The sequence below is a fragment of the Sus scrofa genome, chromosome 15 (assembly GCF_000003025.6).
Source record: "Sus scrofa isolate TJ Tabasco breed Duroc chromosome 15, Sscrofa11.1, whole genome shotgun sequence".
NCBI classification, from domain to species: Eukaryota; Metazoa; Chordata; class Mammalia; order Artiodactyla; family Suidae; genus Sus; species Sus scrofa.
The window spans coordinates 65,838,640-65,859,309 of record NC_010457.5 but is presented as its reverse complement, the minus strand read 5'-3'; the positions used below and the strand labels follow the sequence as shown (position 1 = coordinate 65,859,309).

The 20,670-nt window shown below is 41.4% G+C and overlaps 1 long non-coding RNA gene across 1 annotated transcript in view; it reads right to left on the bottom strand.

The window, feature by feature from the left end:
* LOC110256997 overlaps window positions 203-20,670 on the bottom strand; it is a 35,944-nt gene continuing 15,476 nt past the window's right edge. Inside the window, exons 2-3 of the long non-coding RNA XR_002339107.1 lie at window positions 13,692-13,842; window positions 203-2,058 (exon numbers count right to left, since the gene is read on the bottom strand). This is a non-coding gene — a long non-coding RNA (uncharacterized LOC110256997). The remainder of the gene's footprint in view (window positions 2,059-13,691; window positions 13,843-20,670) is intronic.

Below are 20,670 nucleotides of genomic sequence, written 5' to 3'. Positions count from 1 at the left end.
TACCTTTAGTGTGAAAGAGTCCTTCTAATTTTGGCTTTCTTTTGTGCACACAGGTATTGCGGTAACGGGGGAGCTGGTTGTTGATTAGAGACAGGCAATTGTGAAAGTGACATCAGAGAGATTGGCTCAGGCATGTGCCACTAGGTCACCTCTCCTGCACAGTTATTTTCAGAACAAAATACCGCAAATAGAGACCATAATATTTTTCTTTCCACATTGTTTATTCTGAGAGACATGGGAACCATCACGGAGAAGATTCATAGGCTTAAACTGTAAACCCTGCAAGGCTGCTTTGTTTGAGTTAATGAAGATGTGATTTGGGGTCTCCTCTTCCCCATCTCACCTCTGCTGTGAGAAAACGGCAGTTCTCTGAAATTTATGGGAATTCTGACCTAAAGGGCCAGGAAGTGCAGAAGACTGGAGAAGGTGGGTAGAAAGGAGACCGGCCCCCAGTGGTGCACTTTTCCCAGGAGAGAAATAATGTTACCTGCAGCTCTTGGCACTGTTTCCATGGCACTGTTTTTAAATGCACAGAGATTTGCTTCTCCTCTTAAAATAGCCTCAGGCGTGTGAAAGACACTAGATGTCATTTAATTGACCTCTTCCATGTTTGAAGGCTGATAACCTATTTTATCTGGGGGAAAAAACATCTTGCAGTACTCAGAAAATCATTAGTCCTAAAACTAGGCGCAATCTGCACATGCATAGCCCAAACAAAGTTTTAAGGGGAAATGATCAGTTTTGCATTGAAATTTACTGTGAAAAATTTTATTTCAAAATGTCAATGTTTGCCAGTTCTATTAAGTTAACAGGGACAAGGCTAAAGGCTGAAAGAAGCCTTAGAGGAAGTCATGAAAGCTCCAGATTAAAAAATATTTTTTAAATGGTCTCATTGAGAAAATTTTCAAATGAGAGTCACACTCGAATGAATGAATGCTGTATCAAATTATCCGGAGACAAAGAAGAGAAGCCATTCTACCAGAACAAATGCAGTCTGCTTTGTCTAGGGGACAAATCATTCTTGCAGCCCGTTTGGAAATGTCACTTTTAAGTCAATGAGAGTTGTGTTCAAATAAGAGGGGGATGCAAGACCCTATTATATTCATTAGGATGTGATGTTTTGCCTCTGAATGGTTTCTACAGTGCATGAAAATTCCTTTTTTGGTGGGGGAGGCATCTATCTTTTTAATGTCTTAAACTGTTTTCAGGTTTTACAAAGTGCTTCAGTTTTTACATTGAAAGGCCAGACATGATCACACTGGAACACCAGTTGTCCAGCTACAGAAGTTCTGACTTTCCGGGCAAGTCTTTTGAACTTTTAACTTGGTGAAAATAGAGTCGTTGGCTTGCATGCAGAAGTTGTCTTCTGGAAGTGATCCAGGGCTTAGAGTAGTCAATCCTGCCATTTTCTCCATCTTTCCAAGATGTCACCACTGGAGTTCTGTCCACAACAGGGTTGATTTGAGCTGCGATGGTGTCCAGTGAAACAGGAAGTTCAGAGCTGAGATTGAGCAAAACTGACAGGGAAGTCAATTCACTGTCCCAAATTGATCAGATTGGCTGGCAACTTGGGGATTGCAGCCCAGCCAAAGCAGTTTGCCTTCTTGGTTCATTCTGACAAACTATAAATCCTCCAAAACTGCTGGTAAGCTCGTGAAACCAATTCGTTTTTGTTGCCAATATTAACAACTTTTTTTTGGATTACTAAAGGAGACGACATACTAATCAACAGTCCAACACCATCAAACTCTTCTGGCAGATATAATAAAACCCTTTTTACAATGACTGATGATGTTTTTGGATCCTTCTGAAGTTTGATTTTTTTTTTTAAAAAGGCAAGTTTCTCCACAGAGTCAGAAGGATATAAACTGGGCTGCCAGAGCTGAGCCATCTTTGCTCCACAACAAGCAGGGCTCCCGGCAGACATGTGCTTGGGGAGAAAGCAGACGCTCCCTTTGATCTGTTAAAGTCTCTCCAGAAATACACGAGGGCTGATACCTTGTGTGCAGTCTCAGAGCAGAAACTCAAAGTTTTTGGATGATCCAAAGAAAGCAGCTCCTTCCAAAAAGAAAGCAAGTTTTAAAGAGGCATGCATTGGGCACATTGTTGACAAAGTTCAAATTCTCCACCTCATTGCACAACCTTCCATTTAGTTTTCTGGTAGAGGCGAAAGTTTAAAACAGTGGTGAGTCGTCTGTGGTCAGGAGCCTGCCTCGCTTCAACAAGCATCAGGAAATGTACTCCATGTTGCTATTTCTCAAATATGTACAAACATCAGTGCTAAATTTTTCATCACATGTCTAATAATAATATCATTAGAATTATAAAAAGAATATTAAAAATCATACTAACAATCAGCATATATTACATTTTACTCTGTGCCAGGCACGGTATCAAGTGTCGATGTGCCTATCTTGGAGTTGGTATTATTATTAGCCCCATTTTATAGATGAGGACACCGAGGTTGAGAAAAATAATTTGCCCAAAGTTACGGAGTTATTTATTTAGCTTGGTAGATCTAGTATTTGAATCCAGGCAGTGTAAATCCAGAGCCTGAGAGCTTAACCTCTGATAAAAGCTAACATTATGGAGCATGCCCACCGTGTGCTAGGCAGCACTGTTCTGTGCTATTATTATCACTTTGCAGATAAGGAAATAAAGTGGTAAAAAACTTGCCCAAGGTGACACTGCTATCAAGGGTGGAGGTCAGATTTAAACCCTGTCACTCTGATCCTAGACTTTGAGCACTTAATGTCTAAGTTTGTTCTACTGGTTAGAATATACATATTTCTTATAGGAGTTAATACAAGTATTTTCATTTTGAACTCTGAAAAGATGGGATCCGAATTGCCTGGCCTTAATCGGTTATTCTAAGGAAATGGCTGCCCTTCATTGCTTAGGTAGTCTCAGGATTATTTTGCAGCCAGCTGGATGGTTGGATTTTTTTGCTGGTTTATACTACCCTCTAGTGGTTCATAGAAAATTCTGATGATACGGCAATTTGATGACAAAGAAATAGAATGAGGTCTGTTAAGAGGATTCCTTTGAAACATAAATGTAAGTCATGAACATGAATTGATAGTATTTGTACTTTCAGTATTTTCTGACTAAGAAAAATACGTAAAGACAAAAAGCTACTATGAATTAAGTACCTCTTTATGTGGATATATTTTTATTAATGTCAAGAGTATAGATATACATGCAGATAAGATATGCATGCATACGTGTGTGTATATGTGTGTGTTTGTGTGTATGCATCATCCTGTTTCCAATGTATAGTTATATGTACCTATATGTTCACATAGATACATATATACATAAATGTGTGTGATTTATTAATAATTTACAAGTCTTAGCTATAGACAATGTTTGGAGTACACTGATGTCTTTGAAAGCCTCACGACAGCTCTTGAGCTATCATTTCAACCCAATCACAAGCAAGGGGTTCTGAATTAACACAAAATCTTAGATTAACCAGAATATTCTCCAGCCAGGTATAGGGTCTCCTTCCCTGGTGGTCTGTTTAAGAGGAAATCCTGCTACATGAGTACATCACAGCCTTACTCAAGCCTCTCTTATCCCCCAGTCTCCAACTCTGGGTGACCTTAGGAGGTGGAAGGGCAGTGGGAACAATCTTTCCTTGGTACACATAAAAGATACACCATTTAAAGAGAATTTTAAAACAATACAACCAACTTCAAAATGGCCTGCTTTTTATTATCACCATTAGCTGGCTATTTTATTTTATTTTATTTTATTTTATTTTATTTTGCTTTTTAGGGCTGCACCTGTGGCCTATGGAGGTTCCCAGACTAGGGGTCTAATTGGAGCTACAGCTGCCAGGCTATATACCACAGCCACAACAATGCCAGATCCGAGCTGTGTCTGCGACATAAACCACAGCTCACGGCAATGCCGGATCCTTAACCCACTGAGCGAGGCCATGGTGGAACCCACAACCTCATGGTTCCTAGTAGGATTTGTTTCTGCTGTGCCATGACGGGAACTCCCCAGCTGGCAATTTTAAACACTGAGAATGATAACATAATTCTAAAATTTTTTTTTGGTCTAAATTCTAAACAACTACTTTGATTTCTTTTCGTTTTAATCACACATACACATTTGCAATGAACACATTTGTGTTACTTATCCTCTCATAAACATTGTGTTCTTTATTATAGAAGTTAATCTGGAGAATTTCCAGTTATGCAGTTGGCCTATGACACAGGCCGACTAAGCTACCAGCTTTTTTTCAAGAGTAAGTTCATGATAAATTGGAATCATTAAGCCTCAATTTGGGTATAGCTGACCCACATATTCCTGAGTCAAACTGTAGATTTGAAAGAATCAGTGATAACACAGTGATTATAAAGATAAACAAAATTCAATAACTTTAATTCTGTCATTCTCTATAACCAGACATATTTGCAAACTGCCAGAATCAACCTAGAACAACATACAGTAAAATGCTATACTTTAGAATTGTTCATTGAAGGCTGGCATGTAGAAATTGTGGAGAATACCATTAACTCTGCAAAAATAGAGCATAAGGAAAATGGACATTCACAGAGTAATGTTGGGAGAAACAGCAAAAGACTGGTCTTACATTGCCAGAAGTAATCAAGAGGACAATGTTTAAATGTTTCAATCATTTTCACTAAGAACTGGACCCTCATTCTCAAATAAAAGATCAAATGCAAGCCCGTGTTCTCTATCACTCAGCAACTTTCTCTAATTTTTGCAGAAGAAAAATTTGGGAAGATTAAACCAAATACAGTAGAAATTTATGGTGATTCTTTTGGTATATATTCTAAGGGACTTTTTTGGGGGGTGGGGGGACCACAGACACATTTGAAAACTGCCACTATTTACCCCGAGGAAACAAAGACATAGACAATATTGCAATCTCTGGGATTTTTGAGAAATAGGATTATTATAAATCTCTGCTGATCTCAGCCTTATAGTTAAGTTTTCTTCTAACTCTTTGTATATGTATTGCTTCATTTGAAAGAAGACTGTCAAATTTAAAATAATTTAAAATGTTCCTTGCTTAAACAGTATGAGTGGAGACAGCTATGCCGTCTATTAAATCTGGGAAGAAGGTTGATTTTGACACTCATTGACAAATTTGCAGAAGTGAAGGCTCAGAAATAGAAACTAATAATATTCATTTCTGAAACACACCAAATGGAGGCATAAATTTTAGTCTTCTTTTCAAAAATCCATTAGATGTTTTCTCTTGTGTCCTATAATTTTTATTTTTACTAAAAAATTGCTTTACTGTTTTCTATGGACCTCAGTTGATGCCCTGTGGAGGTCATTGTCTTGACAAAGTCTTAGTAGCATCTCTGAAAAGTGAGGTCAGAAATGGGATATTTTTAAGGTGTCTGGGGTCTGGTTTAAGGTAGGTCTTTCAAGGTCAGTCTGGATTGGAATTGGACAAAGTTCATGATATTATAATTTCGTATTGGTTAATACAGTCGAGTTAGGATTTTGAAGTGTTTTCAAAAAGTAAACAATCAATTGGTAGAACAGTTAACTATTGCTATTGCAGAAACAGATCGGTAACTACTTACCCAATGTTATATAGACTGAGTATGCCCCGCAAAATTCATTTGTTAAAGTCTTACTCTCCACTGTGATGATATCTGGAGGTGGAGCTTTGGGGACGTGATTAGGTTTAAATGAGGTCATGAGAGTAGAGCCCCCACAACAGGATTATTATCCTAAGAAGAAGAGGAAGAGAGGCGTTCCCATCATGGCTCAGTAGTAACGAATCTGACTAGTATCCATAAGGACACAGGATCAATCCCTGGCTCTGCTGAGTGGGTTAAGGATCCAGCGCTGCTATGAGCTGTGGTATAAGTTGCAGATGCAGCTTGGATTTGGCATTGCTGTGGCTGTGGGGTAGGCCAGCAGCTGTAGGTTCGATTCAACTCCTAGCCTAGAAACTTCCATATGCCGAGGTGTGGCCCTAAAAAGACAAAAAAAAAAAAAAAAAAAAAAAGGAGAGCAGAAGAGGAAGAGACACCAGAACCTTCTCTTTCTCTGTGTGCACACACTGAGGCCACAAGCACACACAGTGAGAAGGGGGCTGTCTACAAGCCAGGAAAAGGGCCCTTGCCAAGAACCTAATCTGTCAGCACTTTTCCCCTGGACTTCCCAGCCTCCAGAACTGTGAGAAAACAAATGTCTTTCTTTTAAGCCACTTAGTATTTTAAAAATATCTACAGTATTTTTTTATAGCAGCCCAAACTAAGACACTCCACTAAGTGCAAATTGATAGCGTATTGTTTAGACTAACTGATTTTTCAGGAAATTCAACTTTACCTTCCTGATCAAGAATTTTCTGGTAAATAAACAAGAGTAAAGTCATGTAAATGCAGAGTGTAACCTGTGTGACTGCAGACGATTTCATTTCTCAATATATGCAAAGGTTGGCAAAGTAAAATGAATATTGTTTGCACTTTTCTGGCTATCACAATTATTTATTTTATTTTATGATTATTTCCAGAAATAATCTTGTTGTTTAGAGGACGGGTGCTAAAAATATTCTGTTCTGGTTGCCAGTTATGCTAGGGAGGGCTGCTAGATGGATTATGTCAAAAGACCCTGCAATATGTGAGGTGGGAGAAGTAGGATCTTGGCTTCATACCCACAAAAGGAAATGAAAGGCCCAAGGGAGTTATTTATCATGCAACACTTCTGATGTGTTAAAAACGTTAAATTGTACACCGGCCTTATTCACAGTAATCACAAGGTGGAGGCAACCCAAGTGTCTGCTAACATATAAATGGCGAAGCAAAATGTGGGCTGCACATACAAGGAAATACTACTCAGCCTTAAAAAGGAAGGACATCCTGTCACATTCTACAACATGGATGAGCCCTGAGAACACTATACTCAGAGAAATACATTGGTCACAAAAAGACAAATGCTGTTCCTAGTCAAACAGCATTATCAAGGTTCCTACTCAAATTCATAGAGACGGGAAGTGGGATGGTGGTTGTCTGAGGCTGTGGTGGGGAGGAAGGCAGAAACAGATTGTTGCTTAATCAGTATAGGCAGAGAATTTCAGTCCTGCAAAATGAAACGAGTTTTGGAGTTTGGTTGTACAACAATGTGAATGCGCTTAATGCTACTGCACTTAAAGGATTACTGAATTTAACTCTTAAAAATGCTTAAGATGGTACGTTTTATATTTATATTTTACAATTAAAATAACATTAACTTATTCTGTGGAAACATTGATGATCCACTAAAATTTGCATAATCCTACTTAGTTTCCTTTAAAACAAAGCAAACAAAAGGGCAGCAAACTCCCAAAGTAGTTTTACGCAAGTAATAAAAGTCACTTTTTCCCCTGGACACCTTCTTGCCATCTACCAGGAAGTGATTCTAATGCAGGTACAAGTCCATGAGGATCTTGGCATGAAGGGTCCCCCCTAGATTTGTGCAATGTGCTATCTGTGTAGTCTTTCAAAGAATCCTTGACAGAGAGCTCTGCAAAATGCAAGGGCCTCGGCCTCTCCACTTCTGAGAGGCTCTGCAAATAGGCCACGGTGTGAGGGGTGGCTTTTTAAATTGGGAAATGGGAAAAGAAGAAATGTTTGATATGGAGTTTGGATTATACAGATGGCAGCAGCTGCAAATGCTGTCACATCAATGTAATAAGGCAAAAATGAAGGCTCCCAAAGGGGTCTAGGTGGCAATTCAGGAAGCAGCTTTGAGTCAGAAGTGGTGCAAGGCGACGTGCCAGGAAAGGAAGATGCCACCAGAATTGGCCTCATTCAGAGATAAACACATAGAAAGACAACATATGGGACACTGAAAGGGCCCACTGCACAGAAATAACTGTCCCATTACTTGGGCATGCCTAGAATTTTATTGTCATTCTTTATGACTTAAAGATTGTCAGCACTACAGCTAACCTTAGTTCACCTGTTCAAACCTCCTATTTCTCAGATGAGGACCTACTGTCTAGAATGTTAAGTGACTCACCCACAGCTGGACATTAATGACGTTTGGCGTTGCTCTCCCTATGGGCATCTGCAGGAGGAGACAGTTTTCAAAGAGGGCATCAGAAAAGAGCAGGTAGAAGGTTCCAGAGCTATGGGTGTCCCAATTCACAGTCAACATAATTTCCTTTTTCCTATAACCCCTAAGCCCCAGGAAAGTGAATGGGGAGGGAAAAAGCGGGAAGCACGAGAATACTGATAACGTTGAGAAGATTCTTAAAGCTTAAGAAGAAACTGTAAGTGCATAATGTGAATTAGACTTTTCATAATTTGTTCATTAAATACATTGAACATCAGTTTATGACAGGGATCTTCTGGTCTAGTGGGAGACAGGGAGATGTAAACAGATAAATTACAATAAAACCTGAAATGTGTGGTCTTAGATTATGAATCCAGTGCTCAGGGGAAGCTGAAGAGGCAACAACTATCTCCCCACAGAGGTCTTTGGGAAAGCTTTCCAGAGGAAGGTAAATTAGAGTGGGTATTGAGGGGGAAATAGGAGTTTGGCAGGTGGGAAAAATGTGAGAGAAGGCTCTAGGAGTTCTGTGCCCTGAGGTAGAGCCTAGAGAGTAGCTGCAGGTATAATAACTTTAGGAGTGACGGGAGGGTCCATGACAGGAGCACTCTGTGATTAGTGGAGAATGGGCTGAGCTAAGAAGTTGGCATTTTACCCTATAGCCTACAAAATCCACAAAGGCTGTGAAGCAGAGTGTGACAAGGACTCCTTGCTGAGCAGAACAGTGGCTTCAGTGGAGGATGGAAGGCAGAGGGAGAGAGAGGAGGGGGCTGGTGCAATACCCAGGCTGTGCTCATAAGTGAACTTGCCAGGACAAGCCAGGCAGGGCAGTGAAGAGTGGCTTGGACCCCACTCCCTGCAGCCATCTGTTCCTTCATACACAGGCTGTGCTTCCTCCCACTCCTGAGGCAGCAGAGCTTCTGAAGCTGACATTTAAAACAGTGGGGAAGGCTCAGAACAGGGGAGGCCTGTAGTGAAGGTCCCCCCACCCCAACTCCCACAGGTAAACAAGGAATGTCTCTATCCCTTCCAGGGAAACCGACAGCCTCTAATTCCAAGAAAAGCAGGACAGACCAGGCATTTTGGGGTGCAAAGCAGAGAAGACAGCCAGAGGAGGAGAAGTGCTTTAATCTGGTCATGGCTGGATACCAGCAGAACATATCAGAGTCAGCTCTAAGGTTGTCGCCAACTGCCCTAGGAACAGGCAGAGGGCCAGGGAGTCGGCTGATCCCCAGAGGCTGAGGTCATCTACTGACCCCTCAGTCTTTGGGCACGTATAGCAGCATTAGCATTACTAGCTGAGGACACCTTTCAGCTGAGCACTTGAAAAGAGTCCCTCATTGGGTAGCCTCCAGCTTAGCATAATACTGGGTCTGATAAATGATTCCTCAACGGAATTAAACTCAAGTGATTCACTTAATGAGACTCTTTCCTTATAGCTGTGTATATTGGAATAGAGCCCTCTGGCTTCCAGCAACATTTTTTTTTTTTTTTGGCTTTTTGGCTTTTTGTCTTTTTGTCTTTTTAGGGCCTCGCCTGCGGCATATGGAGGTTCCCAGGCTAGGGGTCAAATTGCATCTGCAGCTGCTGGCCTACACCATAGCCACAGCAACAGGGAATCCGAGCTGCATCTGTGACCTACAGCTCACAGCAAAGCCAGATCCTTAACCCACTGAGCAAGGCCAGGGATAGAACCTGAGTCCTCATGGATGCTGTCAGATTTGTTAACTGCTGAACCACGACGGGAACTCCTATTTAACCATACATTGTGATAACACTGTGACCCTGTCAGTCTTATGGATGTAAAACTCATGCACTTGGTTCTTTCCCGCTGCAGTGATATGTGCTCCAAAACTAGAGCTAGAGCTGTATAAACTTGGGCAGGGTGTTGGGGGTACACTGCATGTGGTAGAATGTGGCTGTTGCAGTGACTGGCTCTGGAACCTCTAAGTGCCCACCATCCACAGCCCCTTGAGAACCTGCCTTCCATCCAAGTTGCCATGAAGTATGTCATGAGACCTTGCCAATCTGGCCATACAGAAATAAGGTTCTGACAAAAACACTATGTCAAAAAGAAATCTCCACTCCTGTGTGCATAGCAGCATTATTTACAATAGCCCAGATGTGGGAACAACTAAGTGGCCATCAACAGATGACTGATAAAGAAGTCATGAGACTATCTATCTATCTATATATATCTCACAATAAGATAATGGAATATTATTCAACCATAAAAAATGGAAATCCTGCCATTCGCAACAACATGGATGAAACCTGAAGGCATTATACCAAGTGAAATAAGTCAGAGAAAAACAAATACTGCATGATTTCACTTATATAATAGAACATAAAAACACTGAACTTGTCAGAACAGAGAGTAGAATGGTGGTTATCAGGGATTGGGGGTGGAGGAATTAAGGAGATGTTTAAGAGTAAAAATATATATATATATATATGTGTGTGTGTGTGTGTGTGCATATATATATTTAAACAAACCAAAAAAAAAAAAAAAAACCTCATAGGAAAAGAGATCAGATTTGTGGTTACCAGAAGTGGTAACCATGGACAAAGGTGGTCAAAAGGTACAAACTCCCAAATATAAGATGAATAAGTCCTGGGATGTAATGTACAGCATGATGATGATGACTATAGTTAACACTGCTGCATGGTATATTTGGTATATTTGAAACATGGTATATTTGAAAGTTGTTAAGAGAGTAAATTAAGAGTTCTCATCATGAGGAGAAAATATATAATTTTTTTCCTTCCTTCCTTTCCTTTAGTATCTCTATGAGATGATGAATGTGAACTACACTGATTGTGGTAATCATTCCACAAAGTACGTAAGTCAAGTCATTGTGCCATATACAAATTTACACAGTGTTGTATATTAATCAAAGCTCAATAAAAGTGGAAAAGAAAAGAAACAGGGTCCTGACAAAGGCGACTCTGTGTTATACACGAGGAGAGCAGAGGCTTCCGAGGTGGCCTGACATGAAAAATCAGATGAACAGGGTGCCGAACAGGGTGCCAAACAGGATGCTAACTAACTCACCAAATCTTATTCATTCTCGGGGTAAGAGTGGGAGGTAGGAACAATCAGAAGCCAAGAGAAGTAAAGAGAGGCAGCAGCAGAAACAGAGACTTGAAAGAGAATCTGAGCCATGAGAGTGCAGAGTTACCAGGAAACAACAGATGCTCAGTTCAGATAGACCCTAAAAGGTGAAGGATTAACTGTATGGTGATAAAGGGAAAGTAAATTTTTGGTGGTGAGCACATTGTAGGGTATACAGAAGTAGAAATATAATGTTGTACACATCAAACTTACAGAGTGGAAAAATTTTACAGAGTTACGAAGCAAAACCTAAAAGAGGAGAATGCAAAACAACATTGGAAGTTGGAAGCATAAGAAGCTTGTAGAATTGACCTGGATGTAATATGATATGGAAAGTGGGTTTAAATCCAAGAGAGTTATCAAAAAAGGGACTGTTATAAGTTCAAAAAAAAAAAAAACCCCAAAAACCAAAGAAAGAAAGAATGTATATATATATGTGTGTGACTGGTTCACCTTGCTGTACAGTAGAAAGTTGACAGAACACTTTAAATTTGGAAAAAAATAAATTTGGAAAAATTTGGAAAAAAATAAAAATCATTAAAACAAACAAACCCAAAATCTTATTGATGAGTTCTCTGATGGTCTAGTGGTTAAGGATCTGTCATTGTCACTACTGTGGCTCAGGTCATTGCTGCAGTGTGGGTTCGATTCCTTGCTTTGGAACTTCTGCATGCTGTGGAAGTGGCCAAAAAACCCCACAACAAAGAAACAAACAAACAAAAAGAAACAAAACAAACACCCCACAAACCCCCCCATCATTGAAGGCTGGACATCTGAGCCTTTTTTCTGACACTCTGTAACAGCCTTCCTCAGGCAGCAGTGAACTCCATCCCTGGACAGTGCAGACCTGCTTTTGTAAACCCACAGTCTACTTTATCCCCTTTGATGCTAAATACCACGGATGTGTTCTTACCATGATCCCAAGGTGCTTTACTCTGTCATCGATTACTCTAAAGGTAAGAAGTTCATTATACTGACCAACTGTAGAATTACTGGCATCATAAAATTGCTTTGAAGTGAGGGCAGAGAGTCCAGAGAACAAATGTCTCCTCCTGGGAGCCATTCAGTTTTGAGGCTTGCCTTGTCCTTTTCTTAATTCTCCCCCATTATTTCATCTAATAGCCTCCTCATCCTCTTAGGTAGGGCCCTCTGTCCAGTCCTAGCAAGACTTTCCAATGGAGGGTACTGTTATATAGGCAGCCACATCCCCACTGCTAAATATTTATGCTCTTTGTTGTCTTAAGAATCCCCTGTGTCCAGTAAAACATCACCATCTGAACTTATATTACACAGCTCTTCGCCACAACTCAATGATTTATAAAGGCTTGATTGTGGCAATATTTGAACATACATAATAGCAACAAGAAACACCATGCATTATGAAGTGCTACACTGGGTAGAAGAGTCAGCAAGAGCTATAAAGCTTCAGGAGACGAAGGATTCAGGAAAGCTTGAGTACTCAGGGTAGGACAGAACTTTGCAACAAAGGGAGGGAACAGGTAAAGAGAAGAATCATGGGCAGAATGCCCTGCCTGGCAGGAGGTTGGCAAAAGAAGGAGCTCTGTGGGCTGAGGAAGCTGTTTAATATACAGTTGACAAAGGGCAAAGGAGGTCCTGGAAATGTTTACAGGGTGCTCCAAAATTTAACCTTCGATTGCCAGTCCCATGAGCAACGTAGAGTGGGGACTGGGTTTGTCTCACTGGAAATGATTCAGTGTTTATCTTGGCTTGATTGGTCCCAAAGTAATCATTTTACAAAGATGTGGGATGCTTTGCACTGCTATTTCCTCAAATTCATGGTCCTTTTCATTCACTCTTAAATGCCAAAGTTGGGAACCATAAAAGTCTACTCTTTTTGGCCATCTGGCTTTCTGCTGGCTTTAGAATCCAATAAAACAGATGGGCAAAAACACCCCTACACCTTTTTTTTTTTCTTTCCCTTTTTCTGGTTTGGGTGAATATCAAGGCATTTTATGGGTAACTGATCAAGTTCTAGTTCAAGAGAGCAGATTAAAACATGGTATGGCAAAAAGTCAATTGTACTGGCTGTGTGACTTTGGGTTACTTAATCTTTCTGAGCCTCAGTTTTCTGGGGATGATAGTAATACCTACCCTGTATATTCACTATAGACATTGAATGAGATAATAAATGTATTATAATTAATTAAATGTATTTAAAAAAATGGAGTTCCCATTGCAGCTTAGTGGGTTAAGAATACAATGTCATTTCTGTGAGCCTGTGGGTTTGATCCCAGGTCTTGCTCAGTGGGTTAAGGATCCAGTGTTGTCACAGTTGCAGCGTAGGTCACAGATGTGGCCTGGATCTGGTGTTGCTGTGGCTGTGATATAGGCCAGTGGCTGTAGCTCCGATTTGACCCCTAGCCTGGGAAATTCCATATGTCACAGGTGTGGCCATAAATATATTTTTTTAATTAATCAAAAAATTTTTAAAAAACCTAGCATATAAATTACCTACTAAGTGTTAGTTTCCTTTCCTTTTCTGTCTGGACTTCACTTATTTCATTTGTAAAATAGGACTTACCTCACCCTTGCCTGGTAAGGATCAAAGGAGAAAACGTACGTGCGGACACTTTGTAGCTGGGAAGTGCTACATGCAGTAGTTATTACAATGAAAAACGCCATTATATTTTCATCATATTTGAGTCAGTCACTCCTCTGTGTTCCAGATTTTCCTTAAAAGAAAAAAAATAGTGAGAAATTACTGGTGAGTCCCCAACCCCCCATTTGAAGGGACTAGAATATAAAGCAGAAGAAATAAGAGCTTCAAGATTCAATAGAAGAGAGAAGAATAGCATTTTAATGGGAAGAAAAAAAGATTTCCTAAACACTCTTCCAGACAGAAGGCATACTGAATATTATCTTGAAAATTTAGCTTGAAAAGTTTACTGATAAAAATGAATTCTATGAGAAGTTCCCTGATGGTCTAGTGGTTAGGACTCTGCCCTGTGTTCTGGGTCCAATCTTTGGTCTGGGAGCTGAGATCCCACATCAAGCCACTACACACTGAGGCCAAAAAGTAAAAAGAAAAAAATAATTATAGGTGCTTTACAATATTGTGGAAACTCAGAGACCTGGAGATTCTCTAGCCAATGAACAATCAGCACTAAATGATTTGTTTTGAAAGGGTCCTCTTAATTTCTTACCCACAATAAGATGGGGTACTTTTGGTTTTGCTTTGGTTTTTGTTTTTGTCTTTTTAGGGCCGCACCTGCAGCATATAGAAGTTCCCAGGCTGGGGTCAAAACGGAGCTGTAGCTGCCAGCCTACACCACAGCCACAGCAACTCGGGATCTGAACCACATCTGCGACATACACCACAGCTCACGGCAACGCTGGATCCTTAACCCACTGAGCGAGGCCAGGGATGGAACCCGAATCCTTATGGATCCTAGTTGGGTTCCTTAATCACGGGAATTCGCACAATAAGCTGTTAAGATGAAAGTGTCAACTATGTACCAAGATGCCATAGATGCGACATTCCAAGTGGAGGTCCCATTCGCAGAATAGAGGAGCAGTTCCCACAAACACCCCCAAAAGGAAAAGTCAGCCATGATCAAGCCAGAATCTTGGAAACTTCTCTGACCCCGGGTCCCCAATCCTTCCCCACTCCAGTTAGCAAGCTGGGCCCTGGGGTGGGGTGGGGGGTGGGCCATAAGGGAGAGTTGAATACAATCCCTGCCACTATGGCAGATTTCTCCAGCAGCAGCCCTAAATCCATCAAAATTGTCACCTCTGTATTGATCAGGCATCCTCATTATTGAAGAGAGACTGAGGGTAACCTAAAGGCACCATAAGACAGTTGTTCCCTAAGGCCCTGAGGGTGAATAGATGAGTCACTGGGCCTGCTGAGGTTGCATCCAATCCCACCTTCCCAGGGATCATGAGGAAATGGGTGGGAGTGTGTTTTAACTGTCACAGTGCTTAGTGGGGAGGGAGCTACTGGTATTTAGAAGGCAAGGGCCTGGAATGCTACATAGTCTAAAGTTGTCCTCCACCCTCATTGAGACACACTCATGGGAGTGGGATCAGCTCTTCCCTGAACAAATCTTTACGAGAGAGTGCAAGGCCAAAAATAGAAGTACTTTTGGATTCTATCATAATTCATGCTCATTCACTGTATCCGTTTCACTTGGGTTGAAATGATTTTGTTTTTGGCACAGACTAGAGAGCTCTTCTCCATGGCTCAACTCTTCCTAGTGGCTTGGACCAATGACAGCAAAAGTACGTTGCAGAATGGGGGAGGGTCTAGCAGAAGATGGGAGGGCTGTGGGGGGTTCCTGAGCCCTGGCCCCGGTGCAACCTGCTGTGGTGACGGAAGATGGGCTCAGTTTCAGGTCTGAGGAAACATGGATGGTCCTGGTATGGCAGGCTGAACAATGACCTCATTCTAACCCCTGAAAGCTATGAGCAAGCTACCCTACCAGGCAAAAGGGACTTTGCTGAGGCCATTAATTTAAGATTTCAAGATGTAAAGGTGGGAGTTCCCATTGTGACCCAGCAGAAACGAATCCGACTAGTAACCATGAGATTGGGGGTTCAATCCCTGACCTTACTCAGTGGGTTAAGGATCCAGTGTTGCTGTGAGCTGTGGTGTAGGTTACAGACGCAGCTCAGATCCTGCGTTGCTGTGGCTGTGGCGTGTGGCTCCGATTTGACCCCTAGCCTGAGAACCTCCATATGCCACATGTCCTACCCTAAAAGGGGGAAAAAAAGAGTCTCCAGTCTGCAACACATCCCTCTCTACCACTTTTGAAGATTCCAAGGACATAGGAAAGCAAATCTGGCATTATCTCCCTCCAGACTCTGTGAGCAAATTGCTGTGCTGTGTGAAATATTCAGACAAGAGTCCATATTAAATAAATACATATATGTATGTAAATATTATTATACCCCAGACTAGGGTTCGAATCAGAGCTGTAGCTACTGGTCTACTGGTCTATGCCAACAGCAACTTGAGATCTGAGCTGCATCTGCATCTGCAACCTACACTACTTCTCATGGCAATGCCAGATCCTTAACCTACTCAGCGAGGCCAGGAATCAAATCCACATCTTCATGGATACTAATGGGGTTGGTAACCCGCTGACACAATGGGAACTCCCTGGATTTTTATATCACATGTTATATTTTCTGAAGTATCTCCTCTCTATCTTCATGAATATTTGAGCACTTATTCCATCACATCAAGGATATAAAACTGCTTGCTTTCATTTTCAGAAGGACTGTCCTAATGCTACACATTCCTAGATTAGATCCAATACAGCCTCAGACCTTACAGAGGTCTTGATTAGCAAAGCCAAATAAAAAACAGAGAAAATTAAGTGAACATTGTTGGGAAGACAAAATGGATCTAATTTACTTGACAGATCTGAGCATTTAAAGTGGCAATATTTGTGTCACCATCTTGCACTGTTTCTGATGCTGTGTGCAGAAATGCATTCTAGCACAACCAATGTGACTTTCTCTTCTTTCTTCAAACCAGAGATAAATATTTAGCTTTAAACTTCGAGATAGAATAAAGCCAGACTTTGAGTTTATTTGACAAGAAAGCTTAGTATCAGATACTTAAACCATTAAGGAGAAAAGACAGCCTAATGCATGTAAAACTAAAGATTAACTAGGAGTCAACAAGTTCTCTTATGGTTTGCTTTCTATCCATCTCAGTGGGAAAAAGGTTAATCCATTCAGAATGCTATCATGGTACTGAGACTGGATTCCCCAAAAAGGTCTGTTTTCTCTCAGGAGTACTTAGTCTGGCACAGGGAAAATGAAAACAAGCTTAAAAAATCATCCCCGGGTAGTGATTTTTCCCTGGAGATGTAGGGAAAAAAAGAGAAGCATCTAAACTTAATATAAATCTTTCTCTGCCACCTCCTTTTTTTTGGCTGCACCCATGGCATATGGAAGTTCCTGGGCCAGGGATTGAATCTGAGCTGCAGCTCTGACCTATGCTGCAGCTGCAGCAACACCAATCCTTAACCCTCTCAGATCCTCAGCCCTCTCAGATCCTTAACCCACTGCTCCACAGCAGGAACACCTCTGCTACCTCATTTTGAATGTCAAGTAAAAGTGCACAGAACAGTCTTCCCTGGCAGCTTGGGCCCACCTTAACTGTTTAAAAACAGTTTTTAGAAGGTAACCTGTTTCCTTTATGTCAACTGAAATTGGAAAAGTGACGTTTATATCTGTGTTTAATAGGAACCTAAGTAAGCAGTACAATTAAAGAGTTAATCTTGTACATACAGATCCTAATTTTGCTAAAATCTGGCAAATGTGAGGAACATAATCAAGGTTATCAATCAATGCATAGTTTTATTAGTATTCTGTGTAAACCTATCACTCAATATAACTTGCCTTTGGGGCTGCATTAGATGAAGGTCTGGTTATGGAAATGTGTGGCTGGCATGTTATAGTCAGTGAGTGGACTGCCTCTGGCATCTGCTTGGCATTGGGATATTTCCTGGCTTACACAGATTGGCATCTGATTCGTGGTCCTCTTCTCCATCCTACAACCCTTGTTTTTTGCTTTTTTTTTTTTTTTTTAGGGCCACACTTGCAGCATATGGAGGTTCCCAGGCTGGGGGGCAAATTAGAGCTACAGCTGCCAGCCTACACTACAGCCACAGCAATGCAGGACCTGAGCTGCATCTGCAACCTGCACCACAGCTCATGGCAACGCCGGATCCTTAACCCACTGAGGGAGGCCAGGGATCAAACCTGAAACCTCATGGTTACTAGTCAGATTCATTTCTGTTGCACCACAACAGGAACTTCAGTCCTACAGCCCTTTTTATCCTGGTGACCTTTTGAGCCACCTGTTCCCTTCGCTGGCTCCACTTAGCCACCCCCCTCCATGGCCATAGCCCAGAGCCTGCTCTCAGGGGGCTCTGACCACACCCTTCCTTACAGCCTCCTCCTAACATGCCAGTTCTTTGACCTGTGAGGACCTGGAACCCTTGAGCCTTTTATTTTCTTGTTGTCAGCACCTTCTGTTCCTTAGCTCATCCAGATATGGTCACACAGTTATGCGCCTGAAAATCAGGTGCTGAAAAAACTACAGTGTCCTTTTCCTAGATGTAATTCAAAAAGTATAAAGAAATCCAATTTCTGATTTGTTTCTCATGGTGACTAATGTTTTTGTTTCTTTTGGAGAGCAGGTAGGAAGTGGAGGGGAGAATATAATATTCTTAAACTTTTATTTTCATTTTTGTGTGCCCCTGCAAAGCTGGTACCTCAAGTATGAATTTTGTCAGGTCACTGGAGTCATTCTTTTACAAATACCCTCATCTCCACTGCACACTCATTCCTCCATTGCTCAGCCAGGCAAAATCCAACATTAGTTCAATCCAGCATTTAGTGTGCCTCAGAATCACAGAAATGCTTGTTCTTACTGCTTGTCACAAATGAGCTGGGGTCAGAGACCACCTCAGCTCCCACAGGCCATGCAGACTGCACTGAGGTCGGCTGGCACTTGACAGTCCACCTGAAGCCCTCAGCTACAGGGCCGTTCCATCCCCTACCACGGGGACCCTGGGCTTTGAGGCCAGCCCTCTCCATCATCTTCTCCATCTCTTCCAACAGAGAGGCTAACTCAGTCCTTCTTTCCTTCTGGATTTAGCCTCTTGTGGCTACTATGCAAATGCAGCTGCCAAGTGCTGCCAAGGAGCTTGGAAGAAGCTGCCCCCTTCCCAGGGTTCAGGAAGGAGATAGATCCTGAGTGCACCCTCCCCTGCGAGACCACCTAGCTGGGGGTTTAGGACTCACTCTCCTGTCTAATACTCCTCCTCTCATCTCCTATTGTTCCTGCCAACCAGGGGCTCAAACTCTGTCCTTGAGAGAAAACTGCTATTCTATATTGCAGAATCCATCCTATGGGCTTTGAGAGCCAGGCTCCTGTTCTAGATATTTACACAGAAAACCCCTTTCATTCTCAAGAATCTGGCTCTTGGCAATAAAAGTTTGAATTTCAAACTATTTTTTCTGAGAGTTCTCTTGTGGGTTCTCTTGTGGCTCAGTGGGTTAAGGATAAGGTGTTGCCACTGCAGTGGCACAGGTTTGATCCCTGGCCTGGGAACTTCTCCCTGCTCAGGTGCAACCAAACAACAACAACAACAACAAACTATTGTTTCTGTTATGTTTTTTTAAAAGGTCTCTTTTGAACATCATGACTAAGCAATAATTTTTGTCGTTGTTCTGAACTGTATCTCACCTTCTCCTGAAACGAGCTGAGTTAAAAGACGTTGAGCTCTAAAAACTAGGGGAACAAAAAATTACATACACACACTTATGAACACCCCAGAGCCATGGGCTGTCAGGTTTTGTTTGGTCTGGACAGCATTTAAAGCAACATGTGACTAGTTGCCAATATTTTCGATTGGATGATTTCATTTAAAATTTGTGTTTCTGCCTTCTCTTGTGGTTTTGGTGATGCTAGGCTGAGATGGTTACTGGGACCCATTTTGGATAATCCTCCACTCCCCCACTCCCACCCGGTTTGCTGAAGGCCCTTCTTGGCCCCCCTCCCACATTCACCCCATGGCCCAGCTCCTGAGCGTGTCTGAATCTCCACCCTTGAAAATACTTTTCATTTGTTCTCAATGTCCTTCCCACTCATACCTCTTAAAAGTTATTCCAGATCTTGGCACCTTTCTTAAACTCCCTACCTTCCCCAACACTCATTTCCCTACACTCTCCCCAGATGACCTATTTTATTGACAAAATTAGACCCAGAGTACTGACTCTTCTACCTACTGTTCAACCCACAAAATTTTCTATAACTGTCCAGATCTTGCGGCTACTCTCAGAGAATGGAGTCCTTCTTTTAGACAAAGCAACCCCTACGGCTATGCTATTTTACAGATGTATTTCTTTTTCACTACTTCAGAAATGTTATACCTTCATAACCATTCCACCAAAGTTAAAAATGAAAGTAAATCCCCTCTGCAAACCCACATTACTCCTCAAAAGTAAATACAGTTAAATTACTATTATATATTTGGAAGAAATCCTTCTGGCACGTGCACACGCGTGAACACACACACACATCCTCATATATACCTAAACATACATGTATGCACAAAATTGTATTGAATTTTTCCAAAACAAAGATAGTATATTTTTGTGTAATTTGTGTTCCTCCACTTAATAGTGATCGTGAATGCTTTAGTACATGTAAATCTGCTTCTAATGGCTGTATAGTATTTCACTGTTTGAGTATGCTATGTTTATTAAAATCTTTTCAAAAATTCCAAAAGTTACACATGCTCTCCAAAAATAATCTAAATTATACAGAAGTGTAAAAAGTGAAGGACTCTTCCCTTCCAATACTCCCCAACTCCCATCCTCCAGGGGTAACTATTATTAACAGCTTGCTGGGAATCTTTATGAACTTTGAAAACAGTCAGATTTACTGCAGTATAATTTACAGGCAGTGAAGTTCACCTTTTGCAGTGTACAAATGCATATAGTTTTGGAACCATCACCATAGTTGAGATATGGAA